The sequence below is a fragment of the Rattus norvegicus genome, chromosome X (assembly GCF_036323735.1).
Source record: "Rattus norvegicus strain BN/NHsdMcwi chromosome X, GRCr8, whole genome shotgun sequence".
Taxonomy (NCBI): Eukaryota; Metazoa; Chordata; class Mammalia; order Rodentia; family Muridae; genus Rattus; species Rattus norvegicus.
The window spans coordinates 59,389,965-59,408,510 of NC_086039.1; positions in this window are offsets into that span (position 1 = coordinate 59,389,965).

Genomic DNA, 18,546 nt, shown 5'->3' on the forward strand with positions numbered 1-18,546 from the left:
ACAGGTTACTGTATCCTGCAAAACTCGCAATTAACATAGATGGAGAAACCAAGATATTCCATGACAAAACCAAATTTACACAATATCTTTCTACAAATCCAGCACTAGAAAGGATAATAAATGGTAAAGCCCAATATAAGGAGGCAAGCTATACCCTAGAAGAAGTAAGAAACTAATCGTCTTGGCAACAAAACAAAGAGAAGAAAAGCACACAAACATAACCTCACATCCAAACATGAATACGACAGGAAGCAATACCTTAATATCTCTCAACATCAATGGCCTCAACTCCCCAATAAAGAGACATAGATTAACAAACTGGATACGCAACGAGGACCCTGCATTCTGCTGCCTACAGGAAACACACCTCAGAGACAAAGACAGACACTATCTCAGAGTGAAAGGCTGGACAAAAACGTTCCAAGCAAATGGTCGGAAGAAGCAAGCTGGAGTTGCCATTCTAATATCAGATAAAATCAATTTTCAACTAAAAGTCATCAAAAAAGATAAGGAAGGACACTTCATATTCATCAAAGGAAAAATCAACCAAGATGAACTCTCAATCCTAAATATCTATGCCCCAAATACAAGGGCACCTACATACGTAAAAGCAACCTTACTAAAGCTCAAAACACACATTGCACCTCATACAATAATAGTGGTAGATTTCAACACCCCACTCTCATCAATGTACAGATCATGGAAACAGAAATTAAACAGAGACGTAGACAGACTAAGAGAAGTCATGAGCCAAATGGACTTAACGGATATTTATAGAACATTCTATCCTAAAGCAAAAGGATATACCTTCTTCTCAGATCCTCATGGTACTTTCTCCAAAATTGACCATATAATTGGTCAAAAAACGGGCCTCAACAGGTACAGAAAGATAGAAATAATCCCATGCGTGCTATCAGACCACCACGGCCTAAAACTGGTCTTCAATAAAAATAAGGGAAGAATGCCCACATATACGTGGAAATTGAACAATGTTCTACTCAATGATAACCTGGTCAAGGAAGAAATAAAGAAAGAAATTAAAGACTTTTTAGAATTTAATGAAAATGAAGGTACAACATACCCAAACTTATGGGACACAATGAAAGCTGTGCTAAGAGGAAAATTCATAGCGCTGAGTGCCTGCAGAAAGAAAAAGGAAAGAGCATATGTCAGCAGCTTGACAGCACACCTAAAAGCTCTAGAACAAAAAGAAGCAAATACACCCAGGAGGAGTAGAAGGCAGGAAATAATCAAACTCAGAGCTGAAATCAAACAAGTAGAAACAAAAAGGACCATAGAAAGAATCAACAGAACCAAAAGTTGGTTCTTTGAGAAAATCAACAAGATAGATAAACCCTTAGCCAGACTAACGAGAGGACACAGAGAGTGTGTCCAAATTAATAAAATCAGAAATGAAAAGGGAGACATAACTACAGATTCAGAGGAAATTCAAAAAATCATCAGATCTTACTATAAAAGCCTATATTCAACAGAACTTGAAAATCTGCAGGAAATGGACAATTTCCTAGACAGATACCAGGTACCGAAGTTAAATCAGGAACAGATAAACCAGTTAAACAACCCCATAACTCCTGAGGAAATAGAAGCAGTCATTAAAGGTCTCCCAACCAAAAAGAGCCCAGGTCCAGACGGGTTTAGTGCAGAATTCTAACAGACATTCATAGAAGACCTCATACCAATATTATCCAAACTATTCCACAAAATTGAAACAGATGGAGCACTACGGAATTTCTTCTATGAAGCCACAATTACTCTTATACCTAAACCACACAAAGACCCAACAAAGAAACAGAACTTCAGACCAATTTCCCTTATGAATATCGATGCAAAAATACTCAATAAAATTCTGGCAAACCGAATCCAAGAGCACATCAGAACAATCATCCACCATGATGAAGTAGGCTTCATCCCAGGCATGCAGGGATGGTTTAACATACGGAAAAACATTAACGTGATCCATTGTATAAACAAACTGAGAGAACAAAACCACATGATCATTTCATTAGATGCTGAGAAAGCATTTGACAAAATTCAACACCACTTCATGATAAAAGTCCTGGAAAGAATAGGAATTCAAGGCCCATACCCAAACATAGTAAAAGCCATATACAGCAAACCAGTTGCTAACATTAAACTAAATGGAGAGAAACTTGAAGCAATCCCACTAAAATCAGGGACTAGACAAGGCTGCCCACTCTCTCCCTACTTATTCAATATAGTTCTTGAAGTTATAGCCAGAGCAATCAGACAACAAAAGGAGGTCAAGGGGATACAGATCGGAAAAGAAGAAGTCAAAATATCACTCTTTAGAGATGATATGATAGTATATTTAAGTGATCCCAGAAGTTCCACCAGAGAACTACTAAAGCTGATAAAAAACTTCAGCAAAGTGCCTGGGAATAAAATTAACTCAAATAAACCAGTAGCCTTCCTCTACACAAAAGAGAAACAAACCGAGAAAGAAATTAGGGAAACGACACCCTTCATAATAGACCCAAATAATATAAAGTACCTCGGTGTGACTTTAACCAAGCAAGTAAAAGATCTGTACAATAAGAACTTCAAGACACTGAAGAAAGAAATTGAAGAAGACCTTAGAAAATGGAAAGATCTCCCATGCTCCTGGATTGGCAGGATCAATATAGTAAAAATGGCCATTTTACCAAAAGCGATCTACAGATTCAATGCAATCCCCATCAAAATACCAATCCAATTCTTCAAAGAGTTAGACAGAACAATTTGCAAATTCATCGGGAATAACAAAAAACCCAGGATAGCTAAAACTATCCTCAACAATAAAAGGAATTCAGGGGGAATCACTATCCCTGAACCCAAGCAGTATTACAGAGCAGTAGTGATAAAAACTGCATGGTATTGGTACAGAGACAGACAGATAGACCAATGGAATAGAATTGAAGACCCAGAAATGAACCAAACACACCTATGGTCACTTGATTTTTGACAAAGGAGCCAAAACCATCCAATGGAAAAAAGATAGCATTTTCAGCAAATGGTGCTGGTTCAACTGGAGGTCAATATGTAGAAGAATGCAGATCGATCCATGCTTATCACCCTGTACAAAGCTTAAGTCCAAGTGGATCAAGGACCTCCACATCAAACCAGACACACTCAAACTAATAGAAGAAAAACTAGGGAAGCATCTGGAACACATGGGAACTGGAAAAAATTTCCTGAACAAAACACCAATGGCTTATGCTCTAAGATCAAGAATCAACAAATGGGATCTCATAAAACTGCAAAGCTTCTGTAAGGCAAAGGACACTGTGGTTAGGACAAAACGGATTGGGAAAAGATCTTTACCAATCCTACAACAGATAGAGGCCTTATATCCAAACTATACAAGGAACTCAAGAATTTAGACGGCAGGGAGACAAATAACCCTATTATAAAATGGGCAAAAAAAAATGGGGTTCAGAGCTAAACAAACAATTCACAGCTGAGGAATGCCGAATGGCTGAGAAACACCTAAAGAAATGTTCAACATCTTTAGTCATAAGGGAAATGCAAATCAAAACAACCCTGAGATTTCACCTCACACCAGTGAGAATGGCTAAGATCAAAAACTCAGGTGACCCCGGCCCGCAGCAGCTCTCTGCTCCCAGACCCGGTGAGAGAGAGACCCAACCGCCTGGTCAGGTGGGCACTCCTGAGGCTGCAGAGCGGAAGAGACCACCAACACTGCTCACACCTGCCCACATCCCTGGCCCAAGAGGAAACTGTATAAGGCCTCTGGGCTCCCGTGGGGGAGGGCCCAGGAGCAGCAGGACACCTGCCAGAGACACCGCCGGACCCTGAAGGAAACAGACCGGATAAACAGTTCTCTGCACCCAAATCCCGTGGGAGGGAGAGCTAAACCTTCAGAGAGGCAGACAAGCCTGGGAAACCAGAAGAGACTGCTCCCTGCACACACATCTCGGACGCCAGAGGAAAAAGCCAAAGACCATCTGGAACCCTGGTGCACTGAAGCTCCCGGAAGGGGCGGCACAGGTCTTCCTGGTTGCTGCCACTGCAGAGAGCCCCTGGGCAGCACCCCACGAGCGAACCTGACCCTCGGGACCACAGGTAAGACCAAATTTTCTGCTGCAAGAAAGCTGCCTGGTGAACTCAAGACACAGGCCCACAGGAACAGCTGAAGACCTGTAGAGAGGAAAAACTACACGCCGGAAAGCAGAACACTCTGTCCCCATAACTGACTGAAAGAGAGGAAAACAGGTCTACAGCACTCCTGACACACAGGCTTATAGGACAGTCTAGCCACTGTCAGAAATAGCAGAACAAAGTAACACTAGAGATAATCTGATGGCGAGAGGCAAGCGCAGGAACCCAAGCAACAGAAACCAAGACTACATGCCATGATCGGAGCCCAATTCTCCCACCAAAACAAACATGGAATATCCAAACACACCAGAACAGCAAGATCTAGTTTCAAAATCATATTTGATCATGATGCTGGAGGACTTCAAGAAAGACATGAACACACTTAGGGAAGCACAGGAAAACATTAATAAACAAGTAAAAGCCTACAGAGAGGAATTGCAAAAATTCCTGAAAGAATTCCAGGAAAACACAATCAAACAGTTGAAGGAATTAAAAATGGAAATAGAAGCAATCAAGAAAGAACACATGGAAACAACCCTGGATATAGAAAACCAAAAGAAGAGACAAGGAGCTGTAGATACAAGCTTCACCAACAGAATACAAGAGATGGAAGAGAGAATCTCAGGAGCAGAAGATTCCATAGAAATCATTGACTCAACTGTCAAAGATAATGTAAAGCGGAAAAAGCTACTGGTCCAAAACATACAGGAAATACAGGACTCAATGAGAAGATCAAACCTAAGCATAATAGGTATAGAAGAGAGTGAAGACTCCCAGCTCAAAGGACCAGTAAATATCTTCAACAAAATCATAGAAGAAAACTTCCCTAACCTAAAAAAAGAGATACCCATAGACATACAAGAAGCCTATAGAACTCCAAATAGATTGGACCAGAAAAGAAACACCTCCTGTCACATAATTGTCAAAACACCAAACGCACAAAATAAAGAAAGAATATTAAAAGCAGTAAGGGAAAAAGGTCAAGTAACATATAAAGGGAGACCTATCAGAATCACACCAGACTTTTCGCCAGAAACTATGAAGGCCAGAAGATCCTGGACAGATGTCATACAGACCCTAAGAGCACACAAATGCCAGCACAGGTTACTGTATCCTGCAAAACTCGCAATTAACACAGATGGAGAAACCAAGATATTCCATGACAAAAACAAATTTACACAATATCTTTCTACAAATCCAGCACTACAAAGGATAATAAATGGTAAAGCCCAACATAAGGAGGCAAGCTATACCCTAGAAGAAGTAAGAAACTAATCTTCTTGGCAACAAAACAAAGAGAATGAAAGCACACAAACATAACCTCACATCCAAATATGAATATAACGGGAAGCAATAATCACTATTCCTTAATATCTCTCAATATCAATGGCCTCAACTCCCCAATAAAAAGACATAGATTAACAAACTGGATACGCAACGAGGACCCTGCATTCTGCTGCATACAGGAAACACACCTCAGAGACAAAGACAGACACTACCTCAGAGTGAAAGGCTGGAAAACAACTTTCCAAGCAAATGGTCAGAAGAAGCAAGCTGGAGTAGCCATTCTAATATCAAATAAAATCAATTTCCAACTAAAAGTCATCAAAAAAGATAAGGAAGGACACTTCATATTCATCAAAGGAAAAATCAACCAAGATGAACTCTCAATCCTAAATATCTATGCCCCAAATACAAGGGCACCTACATACGTAAAAGAAACCTTACTAAAGCTCAAAACACACATTGCACCTCACACAATAATAGTGGGAGATTTCAACACCCCACTCTCATCAATGGACAGATCATGGAAACAGAAATTAAACAGTGATGTAGACAGACTAAGAGAAGTCATGAGCCAAATGGACTTAACGGATATTTATAGAACATTCTATCCTAAAGCAAAAGGATATACCTTCTTCTCAGATCCTCATGGTACTTTCTCCAAAATTGACCATATAATTGGTCAAAACACGGGCCTCAACAGGTACAGAAAGATAGAAATAATCCCATGCGTGCTATCGGACCACCACGGCCTAAAACTGGTCTTCAATAACAATAAGGGAAGAATGCCCACATATACGTGGAAATTGAACAATGCTCTACTCAATGATAACCTGCTCAAGGAAGAAATAAAGAAAGAAATTAAAAACTTTTTAGAATTTAATGAAAATGAAGATACAACATACTCAAACTCATGGGACACAATGAAAGCTGTGCTAAGAGGAAAACTCATAGCACTGAGTGCCTGCAGAAAGAAACAGGAAAGAGCATATGTCAGCAGCTTGACAGCACACCTAAAAGCTCTAGAACAAAAAGAAGCAAATACACCCAGGAGGAGTAGAAGGTAGGAAATAATCAAACTCAGAGCTAAAATAAAACAAGTAGAAACAAAAAGGACCATAGAAAGAATCAACAGAACCAAAAGTTGGTTCTTTGAGAAAATCAACAAGATAGATAAACCCTTAGCCAGACTAACGAGAGGACACACAGAGTGTGTCCAAATTAACAAAATCAGAAATGAAAAGGGAGACATAACTACAGATTCGGAGGAAATTCAAAAAATCATCAGATCTTACTATAAAAACCTATATTCAACAAAATTTGAAAATCTTCAGGAAATGGACAATTTCCTAGACAGATACCAGGTATCGAGGTTAAATCAGGAACAGATAAACCAGTTAAACAACCCCATAACTCCTAAGGAAATAGAAGCTGTCATTAAAGGTCTCCCAACCAAAAAGAGCCCAGGTCCAGACGGGTTTAGTGCAGAATTCTACCAAACCTTCATAGAAGACCTCATACCAATATTATCCAAACTATTCCACAAAATTGAAACAGATGGAGCCCTACCGAATTCCTTCTATGAAGCCACAATTACTCTTATACCTAAACCACACAAAGACACAACAAAGAAAGAGAACTTCAGACCAATTTCCCTTATGAATATCGACGCAAAAATACTCAATAAAATTCTGGCAAACCGAATTCAAGAGCACATCAAAACAATCATCCACCATGATCAAGTAGGCTTCATCCCAGGCATGCAGGGATGGTTTAATATACGGAAAACCATCAACTTGATCCATCATATAAACAAACTGAAAGAACAGAACCACATGATCATTTCATTAGATGCTCAGAAAGCATTTGACAAAATTCAACACCCCTTCATGATAAAAGTCCTGGAAAGAATAGGAATTCAAGGCCCATACCTAAACATAGTAAAAGCCATATACAGCAAACCAGTTGCTAACATTAAACTAAATGGAGAGAAACTTGAAGCAATCCCAATAAAATCAGGTACTAGACAAGGCTGCCCACTATCTCCCTACTTATTCAATATAGTTCTTGAAGTTCTAGCCAGAGCAATCAGACAACAAAAGGAGATCAAAGGGATACAGATCGGAAAAGTGGAGGTCAAAATATCACTATTTGCAGATGACATGATAGTATATTTAAGTGATCCCAAAAGTTCCACCAGAGAACTAATAAAGCTGATAAACAACTTCAGCAAAGTGGCTGGGAATAAAATTAACTCGAATAAATCAGTTGCCTTCCTCTATACAAAAGAGAAACAAGCCGAGAAAGAAATTAGGGAAACGACACCCTTCATAATAGACCCAAATAATATAAAGTACCGCGGTGTGACTTTAACCAAGCAAGTAAAAGATCTGTACAATAAGAACTTCAAGACACTGAGGAAAGAAATTGAAGAAGACCTCAGAAGATGGAAAGATCTCCCATGCTCATGGATTGGCAGGATTAATATAGTAAAAATGGCCATTTTACCAAAAGCAATCTACAGATTCAATGCAATCCCCATCAAAATACCAATCCAATTCTTCAAAGAGTTAGACAGAACAATTTGCAAATTCATCTGGAATAACAAAAAACCCAGGATAGCTAAAGCTATCCTCAACAATAAAAGAACTTCAGGGGGAATCACTATCCCTGAACTCAAGCAGTATTACAGAGCAATAGTGATAAAAACTGCATGGTATTGGTACAGAGACAGACAGATAGAGCAATGGAATAGAATTGAAGACCCAGAAATGAACCCACACACCTATGGTCACTTGATTTTTGACAAAGGAGCCAAAACCATCCAATGGAAAAAAGATAGCATTTTCAGCAAATGGTGCTGGTTCAACTGGAGGGCAACATGTAGAAGAATGCAGATCGATCCATGCTTATCACCCTGTACAAAGCTTAAGTCCAAGTGGATCAAGGACCTCCACATCAAACCAGACACACTCAAACTAATAGAAGAAAAACTAGGGAAGCATCTGGAACACATGGGCACTGGAAAAAATTTCCTGAACAAAACACCAATGGCTTATGCTCTAAGATCAAGAATCGACAAATGGGATCTCATAAAACTGCAAAGTTTCTGTAAGGCAAAGGACACTGTGGTTAGGACAAAACGGCAACCAACAGATTGGGAAAAGATCTTTACCAATCCTACAACAGATAGAGGCCTTATATCCAAAATATACAAAGAACTCAAGAAGTTAGACCGCAGGGAAACAAATAACCCTATTAAAAAATGGGGTTCAGAGCTAAACAAAGAATTCACAGCTGAGGAATGCCGAATGGCTGAGAAACACCTAAAGAAATGTTCAACATCTTTAGTCATAAGGGAAATGCAAATCAAAACAACCCTGAGATTTCACCTCACACCAGTGTGATTGGGTAAGATCAAAAACTCAGGTGACAGCAGATGCTGGCGAGGATGTGGAGAAAGAGGAACACTCCTCCATTGTTGGTGGGATTGCAGACTGGTAAAACCATTCTGGAAATCAGTCTGGAGGTTCCTCAGAAAATTGGACATTGAACTGCCTGAGGATCCAGCTATACCTCTCTTGGGCATATACCCAAAAGATGCCTCAACATATAAAAGAGACACATGCTCCACTATGTTCATCGCAGCCTTATTTATAATAGCCAGATAATGGAAAGAACACAGATGACCTTCAACAGAGGAATGGATACAGAAAATGTGGTACATCTACACAATGGAATATTACTCAGCTATCAAAAACAACGAGTTTATGAAATTCGTAGGCAAATGGTTGGAACTGGAAAATATCATCCTGAGTGAGCTAACCCAATCACAGAAAGACATACATGGTATGCACTCATTGATAAGTGGCTATTAGCCCAAATGCTTGAATTACCCTAGATCCCTAGAACAAACGAAACTCAAGACGGATGATCAAAATGTGAATGCTTCACTCCTTCTTTAAATGAGGAAAAAGAATACCCTTGGCAGGGAAGGGAGAGGCAAAGATTAAAACAGAGACTGAAGGAACACCCATTCAGAGCCTGCCCCACATGTGGCCCATACATATACAGCCACCCAATTAGACAAGATGGATGAAGCAAAGGAGTGCAGACCGACAGGAGCCGGATGTAGATCGCTCCTGAGAGACACAGCCAGAATACAGCAAATACAGAGGCGAATGCCAGCAGCAAACCACTGAACTGAGAATAGGTCCCCTATTGAAGGAATCAGAGAAAGAACTGGAAGAGCTTGAAGGGGCTCGAGACCCCAAAAGTACAACAATGCCAAGCAACCAGAGCTTCCAGGGACTAAGCCACTACCTAAAGACTATACATGGACTGACCCTGGACTCTGACCCCATAGGCAGCAATGAATATCCTAGTATGAGCACCAGTGGAAGGGGAAGCCCTGGGTCCTGCTAAGACTGAACACCCAGTGAACTAGTCTATGGGGGGAGGGCGGCAATGGGGGGAGGGTTGGGAGGGGAACACCCATAAGGAAGGGGAGGGGGGAGGGGGATGTTTGCCCGGAAACCGGGAAAGGGAATAACACTCGAAATGTATATAAGAAATACTCAAGTTAATAAAAAAAAAAAAAAAAAAAAACTCAGGTGACAGCAGATGCTGGCGAGGATGCGGAGAAAGTGGAACACTCCTCCATTGTTGGTGGGATTGCAGACTGGTACAACCATTCTGGAAATCAGTCTGGAGGTTCCTTAGAAAATTGGACATTGAACTGCCTGAGGATCCAGCTATACCTCTCTTGGGCATATACCCAAAAGATGCCCCAACATATACAAAAGACATGTGCTCCACTATGTTCGTCGCAGCCTTATTTATAATAGCCAGAAGCTGGAAAGAACCCAGATGCCCTTCAACAGAGGAATGGATACAGAAAATGTGGTACATATACACAATGGAATATTACTCAGCTATCAAAAACAACGACTTTATGAAATTCATAGGCAAATGGTTGGAACTGGAAAATATCATCCTGAGTGAGCTAACCCAATCACAGAAAGACATACATGGTATGCATTCATTGATAATTGGCTATTAGCCCAAATGCTTGAATTACCCTAGATGCCTAGAACAAATGAAACTCAAGACGGATGATCAAAATGTGAATGTTTCACGCCTTCTTTAAAAGGGGAACAAGAATACCCTTGGCAGGGAACAGAGAGGCAAAGATTAAAACACAGACTGAAGTAACACCCATTCAGAGCCTGCCCCACATGTGGCCCATACATATACAGCCACCCAATTAGACAAGATGGATGAAGCAAAGAAGTGCAGACCGACAGGAGCCGGATGCAGATTGCTCCTGAGAGACACAGCCAGAATACTGCAAATACAGAGGCGAATGCCAGCAGCAAACCACTGAACTGAGAATAGAACCCCTGTTGAAGGAATCAGAGAAAGAACTGGAAGAGATTGAAGGGGCTCGAGACCCCATATGTACAACAATGCCAAGCAACCAGAGCTTCCAGGGACTAAGCCACTACTTAAAGACTATACATGGACTGACCCTCGACTCTGACCACATAGGTAGCAATGAACATCTTAGTAAGAGCACCAGTAGAAGGGGAAGCCCTGGGTCCTGCTAAGACTGAACCCCCAGTGAACTAGACTGTTGGGGGGAGGGCGGCAATGGGGGGAGGATTGGGAGGGGAATACCCATAAGGAAGGGGAGGGGGGAGGGGGGAGGTGGATTTTTGCCTGGAAACCTGGAAAGGGAATAACACTCGAAATCTATATAAGAAATACTCAAGTTAATAAAAAAATAATTAATTAATGACAGAAGTATACTAACTTTTAAAAAGTGTTTTGGTAAATGTTTTATCTAGTTTTGAATTATTGAGGCAAAATTTTAAACTTTAAATTGTTCTTCTATTCATAGAAATGACACATTTCTTGGGAATTCTATATATAAAAAATAGAGCCCAAACCATGAGAAAAGTTAGCAGATTTATAAAAAATACAGCAAGTTAGTATAGTTGGTCTAAAGTTGTCTTTCACAGTACTTAATAATAGGATCTCCAAGAGTAATCTCAATCACGTGTTGGCTAATCTTGTTTTTCAACTGTACTACATCTAGCATCAACTAAAACCTGAGTATTGCCACACTTGGGAGGATATTCATTATCAGATTATTTCAAGCAAGAAGACTTACTTTAAACCTGGGCCAAACTCACTGGTGACACCTCACACAGAATGGCCTAAAAGGAATCTTTTATATTTTGTCTATTTCCCTTCTCTCTTGGTGACAAGATAATCTATTATTACAACTTACTACTTCAGGATTCCAACATAGACCAAAGAACAACAGTTATCTAGAAATCTCCTACGCATATAGCACCAGGTTGAGACTGCTGAGACATACAGCCTCATTGACTGAACTAGGTTATCAGTGTTAGAGATTTAAGTCACATGAAAATGAAGGAGACAGAAATTGACCTCAAGAAATAAATAGCACTTTTATCACTAAAATGGGCAAGCAACCTTCCTGAGGAAATGAAGATCTTGCCAGGTGGAGATGGAGAAGTTATCCACGGTTTTGTAGAAGAGTGGACATTGGGGCAAAGGATTTTTGTAGTTTTTCAGAAATGAGTCTTTGTTTGGATATCTTTAAGAACATAAGGTTTAGCTTTGAATGAACTACTTTATCTGGATGGTCAATGTTTTGTCTCAGTGAGGGGGAGTTTCCTAAGTTCAGGAGTGCATACCATCTTTCATCCAGCCTCTTCATATATGAAACAGGGCCATTGTTGGACTACCTGGAGTGCATCCTAAAAACCAAACTAATAAATACCATTTTAATACTTAATCGCTCTATCAGTTCTGCTTCTTTAGAGAATCCTGACTAATATAGGTTGATCACTAAAATTTTGTTTCATTTGTCAAAATTTAGTACAGCCACTACAGTCATTATCAGTAGGCTCTAAATTTCAGTTGTAGCTTCTTTCGGTATTCTAACGGCCCTTGAATTGAGAGTTAAATTAGTACCTACCATAAGTCTTTCATGTGGCTATTCTTAGTCCCTTAGACCCCACCTTTTAATTTCTGTAAAAATTTCTCTCACCTATTGTTTTTTTTCCTTACTTCCCTTATTTTAGCTCAAGCCAACTGGGGTAATCAACTAGTAGCCTATATATACCTTGCTTTTTGGCTAGCAGAAACACTCCTACCTCAGAATAACAAATGATAGAATTACAGATGTATATAACAATGCGTGGGTGGCATGATTTCATTCTCATTTTTCTCTTAAGAACTAACATTGTGCTAGTTGAACTATCCCGAGCACGTAAAAAGTTGAAGTATGTTAACTATGATCAGTAGGGAAAATGTAAAACTGCTCTATCATGTCTAGTGATATCTTTGAGATATAATTTCTAATTCAAAGCACATATTGGAGTAAACTGATATTACCCACAATGTACATATTTATTCAGTTTATTTATCTTTCATTGTAAAATGCCTCCATTCCTTTAACAGCCTCTCCTGATAATATGCCCTTAATGAATCACTTTCACATTAGTTTCTTATAAAATTACTTTGTGGTTGGCATAGAAAATATTTGGTTCCATTGTGGCATTTTCATGCATATCTAATTACACTTTGCTCTTATTAATTGCCATCCTTCCCTTCTCAAAATTGTTCCCTTTGTGCTTTCATGTGATACATATCCCAGTATTCTCTTACTGTTGTTTTGCAAATGTGATACATTAGTTGTCACTGCTTTTGCTACTGATGAGAGGAAATCTTGATGGAGAACTGTCACGATACCATGAAATACATTTTGGCAGTTTTTTCCTGGCCTTCCACTTTAGGACCTATGGTTTTTATTGAAACATAAATAAGTGTGAACAAAAATATTCAGGATATTTAGGTCCTTCTTTGAACTAACTTTTAGCTAATACTACCTGAGAACATCATTCACTCTCTAAATCAAAACAGAAGCTTGGAAAGGTTCAATTTAATTTGAGCTATTTTCCAATACACCTTGGAGTAGAAACATGGTAATCTACTTTCACTGCTATTCGATTGTATGGTTTATAAATGTTCCCGGAAAATGGCAATTCCTGCTATGGCTTTCTGACATGAAGAATATTGGCATTTTTATTGCATGGAAACAAGTGAATATGTCAGAAATCATTTCCTTGAGCTTGAACAATAAACAGAACGTAATCCAGTATCTTTGGAAGACAAAAGACTAGTTTGAAGAATTGAAAAATGGGAATAGAGACAGATGTCTTATTTCCATTTAAGAACTCAGAGCACATCACAAAATAAATGGATATTTCTCACAGAATAACAATAGGTTATCATAAATGCACTCAGTAAGTGACTTCTCCACATGGGAATGCCTTCCAAAAATCAATCTGTGCTATTGTTCACATCTTGTCACAAATAGACAACATTAGCAGTGAGCTAGAAAAATAAAAAGATGCTGTTTGCCACCATCTATATATTTGTCTTGCTCATAGCCATGGGTTTTAAACCAACACTGGGATTTGAACAGCCTAGTATCACACAGTTTAAGTAAATTGTTATTATATTAATAAAACCCAGAGTCATCATAATCTGTGCTTTCCTATGATAACCAAAGACACTCTCTCTCTCTCTCTCTCTCTCTCTCTCTCTCTCTCTCTCTCACACACACACACACACACACACACACATACACACAAACACACACACACACAAACACACACACACAAACACACACACACAAACACATACACACACACGGGGCGGGGGCAGAGGACTTGATACAAGTGCATCTTAATGCTCTTAAGCATGCAAGTCTAAAGTAAGCTGAAATATTCATTACAAAGCAGAAAGCATATCCTAATTATTAATTTTAAAAGATAATGCCAAAATTAAGAAAATGACTTTGATTTTTAATTTAGCAGTATTTGTTGCTAGTAGTCAAAATTGGCTAAATATGGAAAGAACACAGTTAATTGCAGAAAATGCCTAACAGATAACTCTGGATACATTAGCAGTAGAACTTTCATTTGAGCAATGTGTCTAATTAGACTGTTACCTTAATTAAATGTTAAGTTATATAGTGAGAGTAACAAAGCTTTATAAACAAAATATAAGATTTTCTTGAAATGTCACACATTTGTCATGGTCAATGATATGGATATGTACTATATAAATATAAAATACTGGTGTCTCCATCTGTGTGAACCTTCATGGTTTCTATATGACTTCAGTGAAATACCAAATAACAATGTAAATTTATCTGTTCAAAGCATACAGTATGCTTCAGATCCAGCAAAATTAGCTATGTAATAAGATGTGTTCAGGATGGCTGAGAAACACCTAAAGAAATGTTCAACATCTTTAGTCATAAGGGAAATGCAAATCAAAACAACCCTGAGATTTCACCTCACTCCAGTGAGAATGGCTAAGATCAAAAACTCAGGTGACAGCAGATGCTGGCGAGGATGCGGAGAAAGAGGAACACTCCTCCATTGTTGGTGGGATTGCAGACTGGTACAACCATTCTGGAAATCAGTCTGGAGGTTCCTCAGAAAATTGGATATTGAACTGCCTGAGGATCCAGCTATACCTCTCTTGGGCATATACCCAAAAGATGCCCCAACATATAAAAAAGACACGTGCTCCACTATGTTCATCGCAGCCTTATTTATAATAGCCAGAAGCTGGAAAGAACCCAGATGCCCTTCAACAGAGGAATGGATACAGAAAATGTGGTACATCTACACAATGGAATATTACTCAGCTATCAAAAACAATGACTTTATGAAATCTGTAGGCAAATGGTTGGAACTGGAAAATATCATCCTGAGTGAGGTAACCCAATCACAGAAAAACACACATGGTATGCACTCATTGATAAGTGGCTATTAGCCCAAATGACTGAATTACCCTAGATGCCTAGAACAAATGAAACTCAAGATGGATGATCAAAATGTGAATGCTTCACTCCTTCTTTAAAAGGGGAACAAGAATACCCTTGGCAGGGAATAGAAAGGCAAAGATTAAAACAGACACAGAAGGAACACCCATTCAGAGCCTGCCCCACATGTGGCCCATACATATACAGCCATCCAATTAGACAAGATGGATGACGCAAAGAACTACAGGCCGACAGGAGCCGGATGTAGATCGCTCCTGAGAGACACAGCCAGAATACAGCAAATAAAGAGGTGAATGCCAGCAGCAAACCACTGAACTGAGAATAGGACCCCCGTTGAAGGAATCAGAGAAAGAACTGGAAGAGCTGGAAGGGGCTTGAGACCCCAAAAGTACAACAATGCCAAGCAACCAGAGCTTCCAGGGACTAAGCCACTACCTAAAGACTATACATGGACTGACCCTGGACTCTGACCCCATAGGTAGCAATGAATAACCTAGTTAGAGCACCAGTGGAAGGGGAAGCCCTGGGTCCTGCTAAGACTGAACCCCCAGTGAACTAGATTGTTGGGGGGAGGGCGGCAGTGGGGGGAGGATGGGGAGGGGAAGACCCATAAAGAAGGGGAGGGGGAGGGATTAGGGGGATGATTGCCCGGAAACCGGGAAAGGGAATAACACTCGAAATGCATATAAGAAATACTCAAGTTAATAAATAAAAAAAATGGTTTAACTTCAAAAAAAAGATGTGTTCAGGAACACTAAAGTATATAAATTTATGACTGGGATGATGCACTGTTAACCCTGCTTCACATGTACATATGGTTTAATGGGACATTTATTTTGTCCGTATTTTGACAAAGAGTCACAATGTTTCGTCTAAGCTTACAAACTTACAGTTCTCTTACCTCTGATAGTCCAGTAGTAGGATTATAGGAACACATCACCATACCTGGTTCTTAGGCAATGTCCTATACTCAGTTGCTTGAAGTTTAATTACAGATGATAATCCATTATACACTGACACTACAACAAAAGATGCCTGTTAATGTTATATTTGATAGAAAAGTCCTCAAAGGACACCAAAGAAAGGTAAAATCTTCTCAAGGGGCAAGCATTTAATGTTTCATCTATCTGTAAGAAAAGATGGCCCATAGCTGGACATGGTGGCAAACATCTTTAATCCCAACACTGAATAGTCCAAAGCATGTAGATTAATCTTGGTAAGTTTGAGGCCAAACATATTGAGTTCCTGGAGAGCCAGGCTATATATATTGATCCTGTATCAAACAAAACAACAAGAAAGAAAGAAAGAAAGAAAGAGAGAGAGAGAGAGAGAGAGAGAGAGAGAGAGAGAGAGAGAGAGAGAAAGAAAGAAAGAAAGAAAGAAAGAAAGAAAGAAAGGGAAAGGAAAAAATGCCCTGAAGTATATGAGAATATAATTTTACAACATATACTATTTGAGACATTATAAACAGGTAATCAGAAAAACCAAAACAGTGAAGACTCCATCATACAGGATGACAAATAAAAATAGATTCTATTACTTAATAAAATTCTCACGAGCAGAACCCAAGACCAGATCAAAACGATCATCCATCATGATAAAGTAAGCTTCATCCCAGGGATGCAGGGATTGTTCAATATACAAAAATCCATCAACACAATCCACTATGAAAACAAAGTCAAAGAAAAAAAAAAAACAGTGTCATCTCAATAGATGCTGAGAAAGCATTTCACAAATCCAACACCCGTTCATGATAAAAGATTTGAAAAGATGAGGAGTTCAAGGCCCATACCTATACCCAGTAAAAGCAATATACACCAAACCAATAGCCAGCATTAAAATAAATGTAGAGAAATTTGAAGCAATTCCACTAAAATGGGGGCTAGACAAGGCTTCTCTCTCTCTCTCTCTCTCTCTCTCTCTCTCTCTCTCTCTCTCTCTCTCTCTCTCCTTACTCAATAAAGTATTTGAAGCCCTAGCCAAAGCAATCAAACAACAAAAGATCAAAGGCATAAATATTGGAAAGAAATAAGTCAAAATATCACTATTTTCAGATGAAATGATCAAACACTTAAGTTACCCCAAAGGTTCCACCAGAGTAATACTAAGTCTAAAAAATAACTTCAGTAAAGTGGCTGGGTATAAAATTAACTCAAACAAATCCGTAATCTTCATCTACTCAAAGGGTAAACAGGCTGAGAAAGAAATTAAGGAAATGACACCCTTCACAATAATCACAAATAACATAAAATACCTCAGTGTGACTCTATCCAAGCAAGTGAAAGATCTGTATGACAAGAACTTAAAGCTTCTGTAGAAATAAATTGAAGATTTAAGAAGATGGAAAGACCTCCATGCTCATGGATTGGCAGGATTGATATAGTAAAAAATGAACGTTTTGCCAAAAGCAATCTACAGATTCAATGCAATCCTCATCAAAATTTTAACTCAGTTTTTCATAGATTTAGAAAGAGAAATTTGCAAATTCATTTGGTATAACAAAAAAAACAGATAACAAAAACTATCCTCAATAATAAAAACTTCTAGGGGAATCACCATCCCTGACCTCATGCAATATTACAGAGCAATAGTGATTAAAACTGGTATTTGTACAGAGACAGGCATGTACATCGGTGGAATAGAATTGAAGACCCAGAAATGAACCCACACACCTATGGTCACTTGATTTTGAAAAAGGAGCTAAAACCATCCAGTGAATGAACAATAGCATTTTCAACAAATGGTGCTGGTTCAACTAGTGGTCAGAATGTAGAAGAATGCAAATAAACCCATTCTTATCTCCCTGTACAAAGCTTACGTCCAAGTGGATCAATGACCTCGACATAAAACCAGATACACTCAAAGTAATAGAAGAAAAAGTAGGGGAAAGCCTGAAACACAAGGGCACTGGGGAAAATTTCCTGAACCAAATACCAATGGTGTATGCTCTAAGATCAAGAATCGACAAATGGGACCTCATAAAACTACAAAGCATCTGTAAGGCAAAGGACATTAGGACAAAATGGCAAGTAACAGATTGGGAAAAGAACTTTACCAATCATACATTCAATAGAGGGATAATATCCAAAATGTACAAAGAACTCAAGAAGTTAGACACCAGAAAATCAAATAACCCTACTAAAAATGGGGTACAGAGCTAAATAAAGAAATCTCAGCTGAGGAATATCAAATGACTGAGAAGCACCTAAAGAAATGTTCAACAT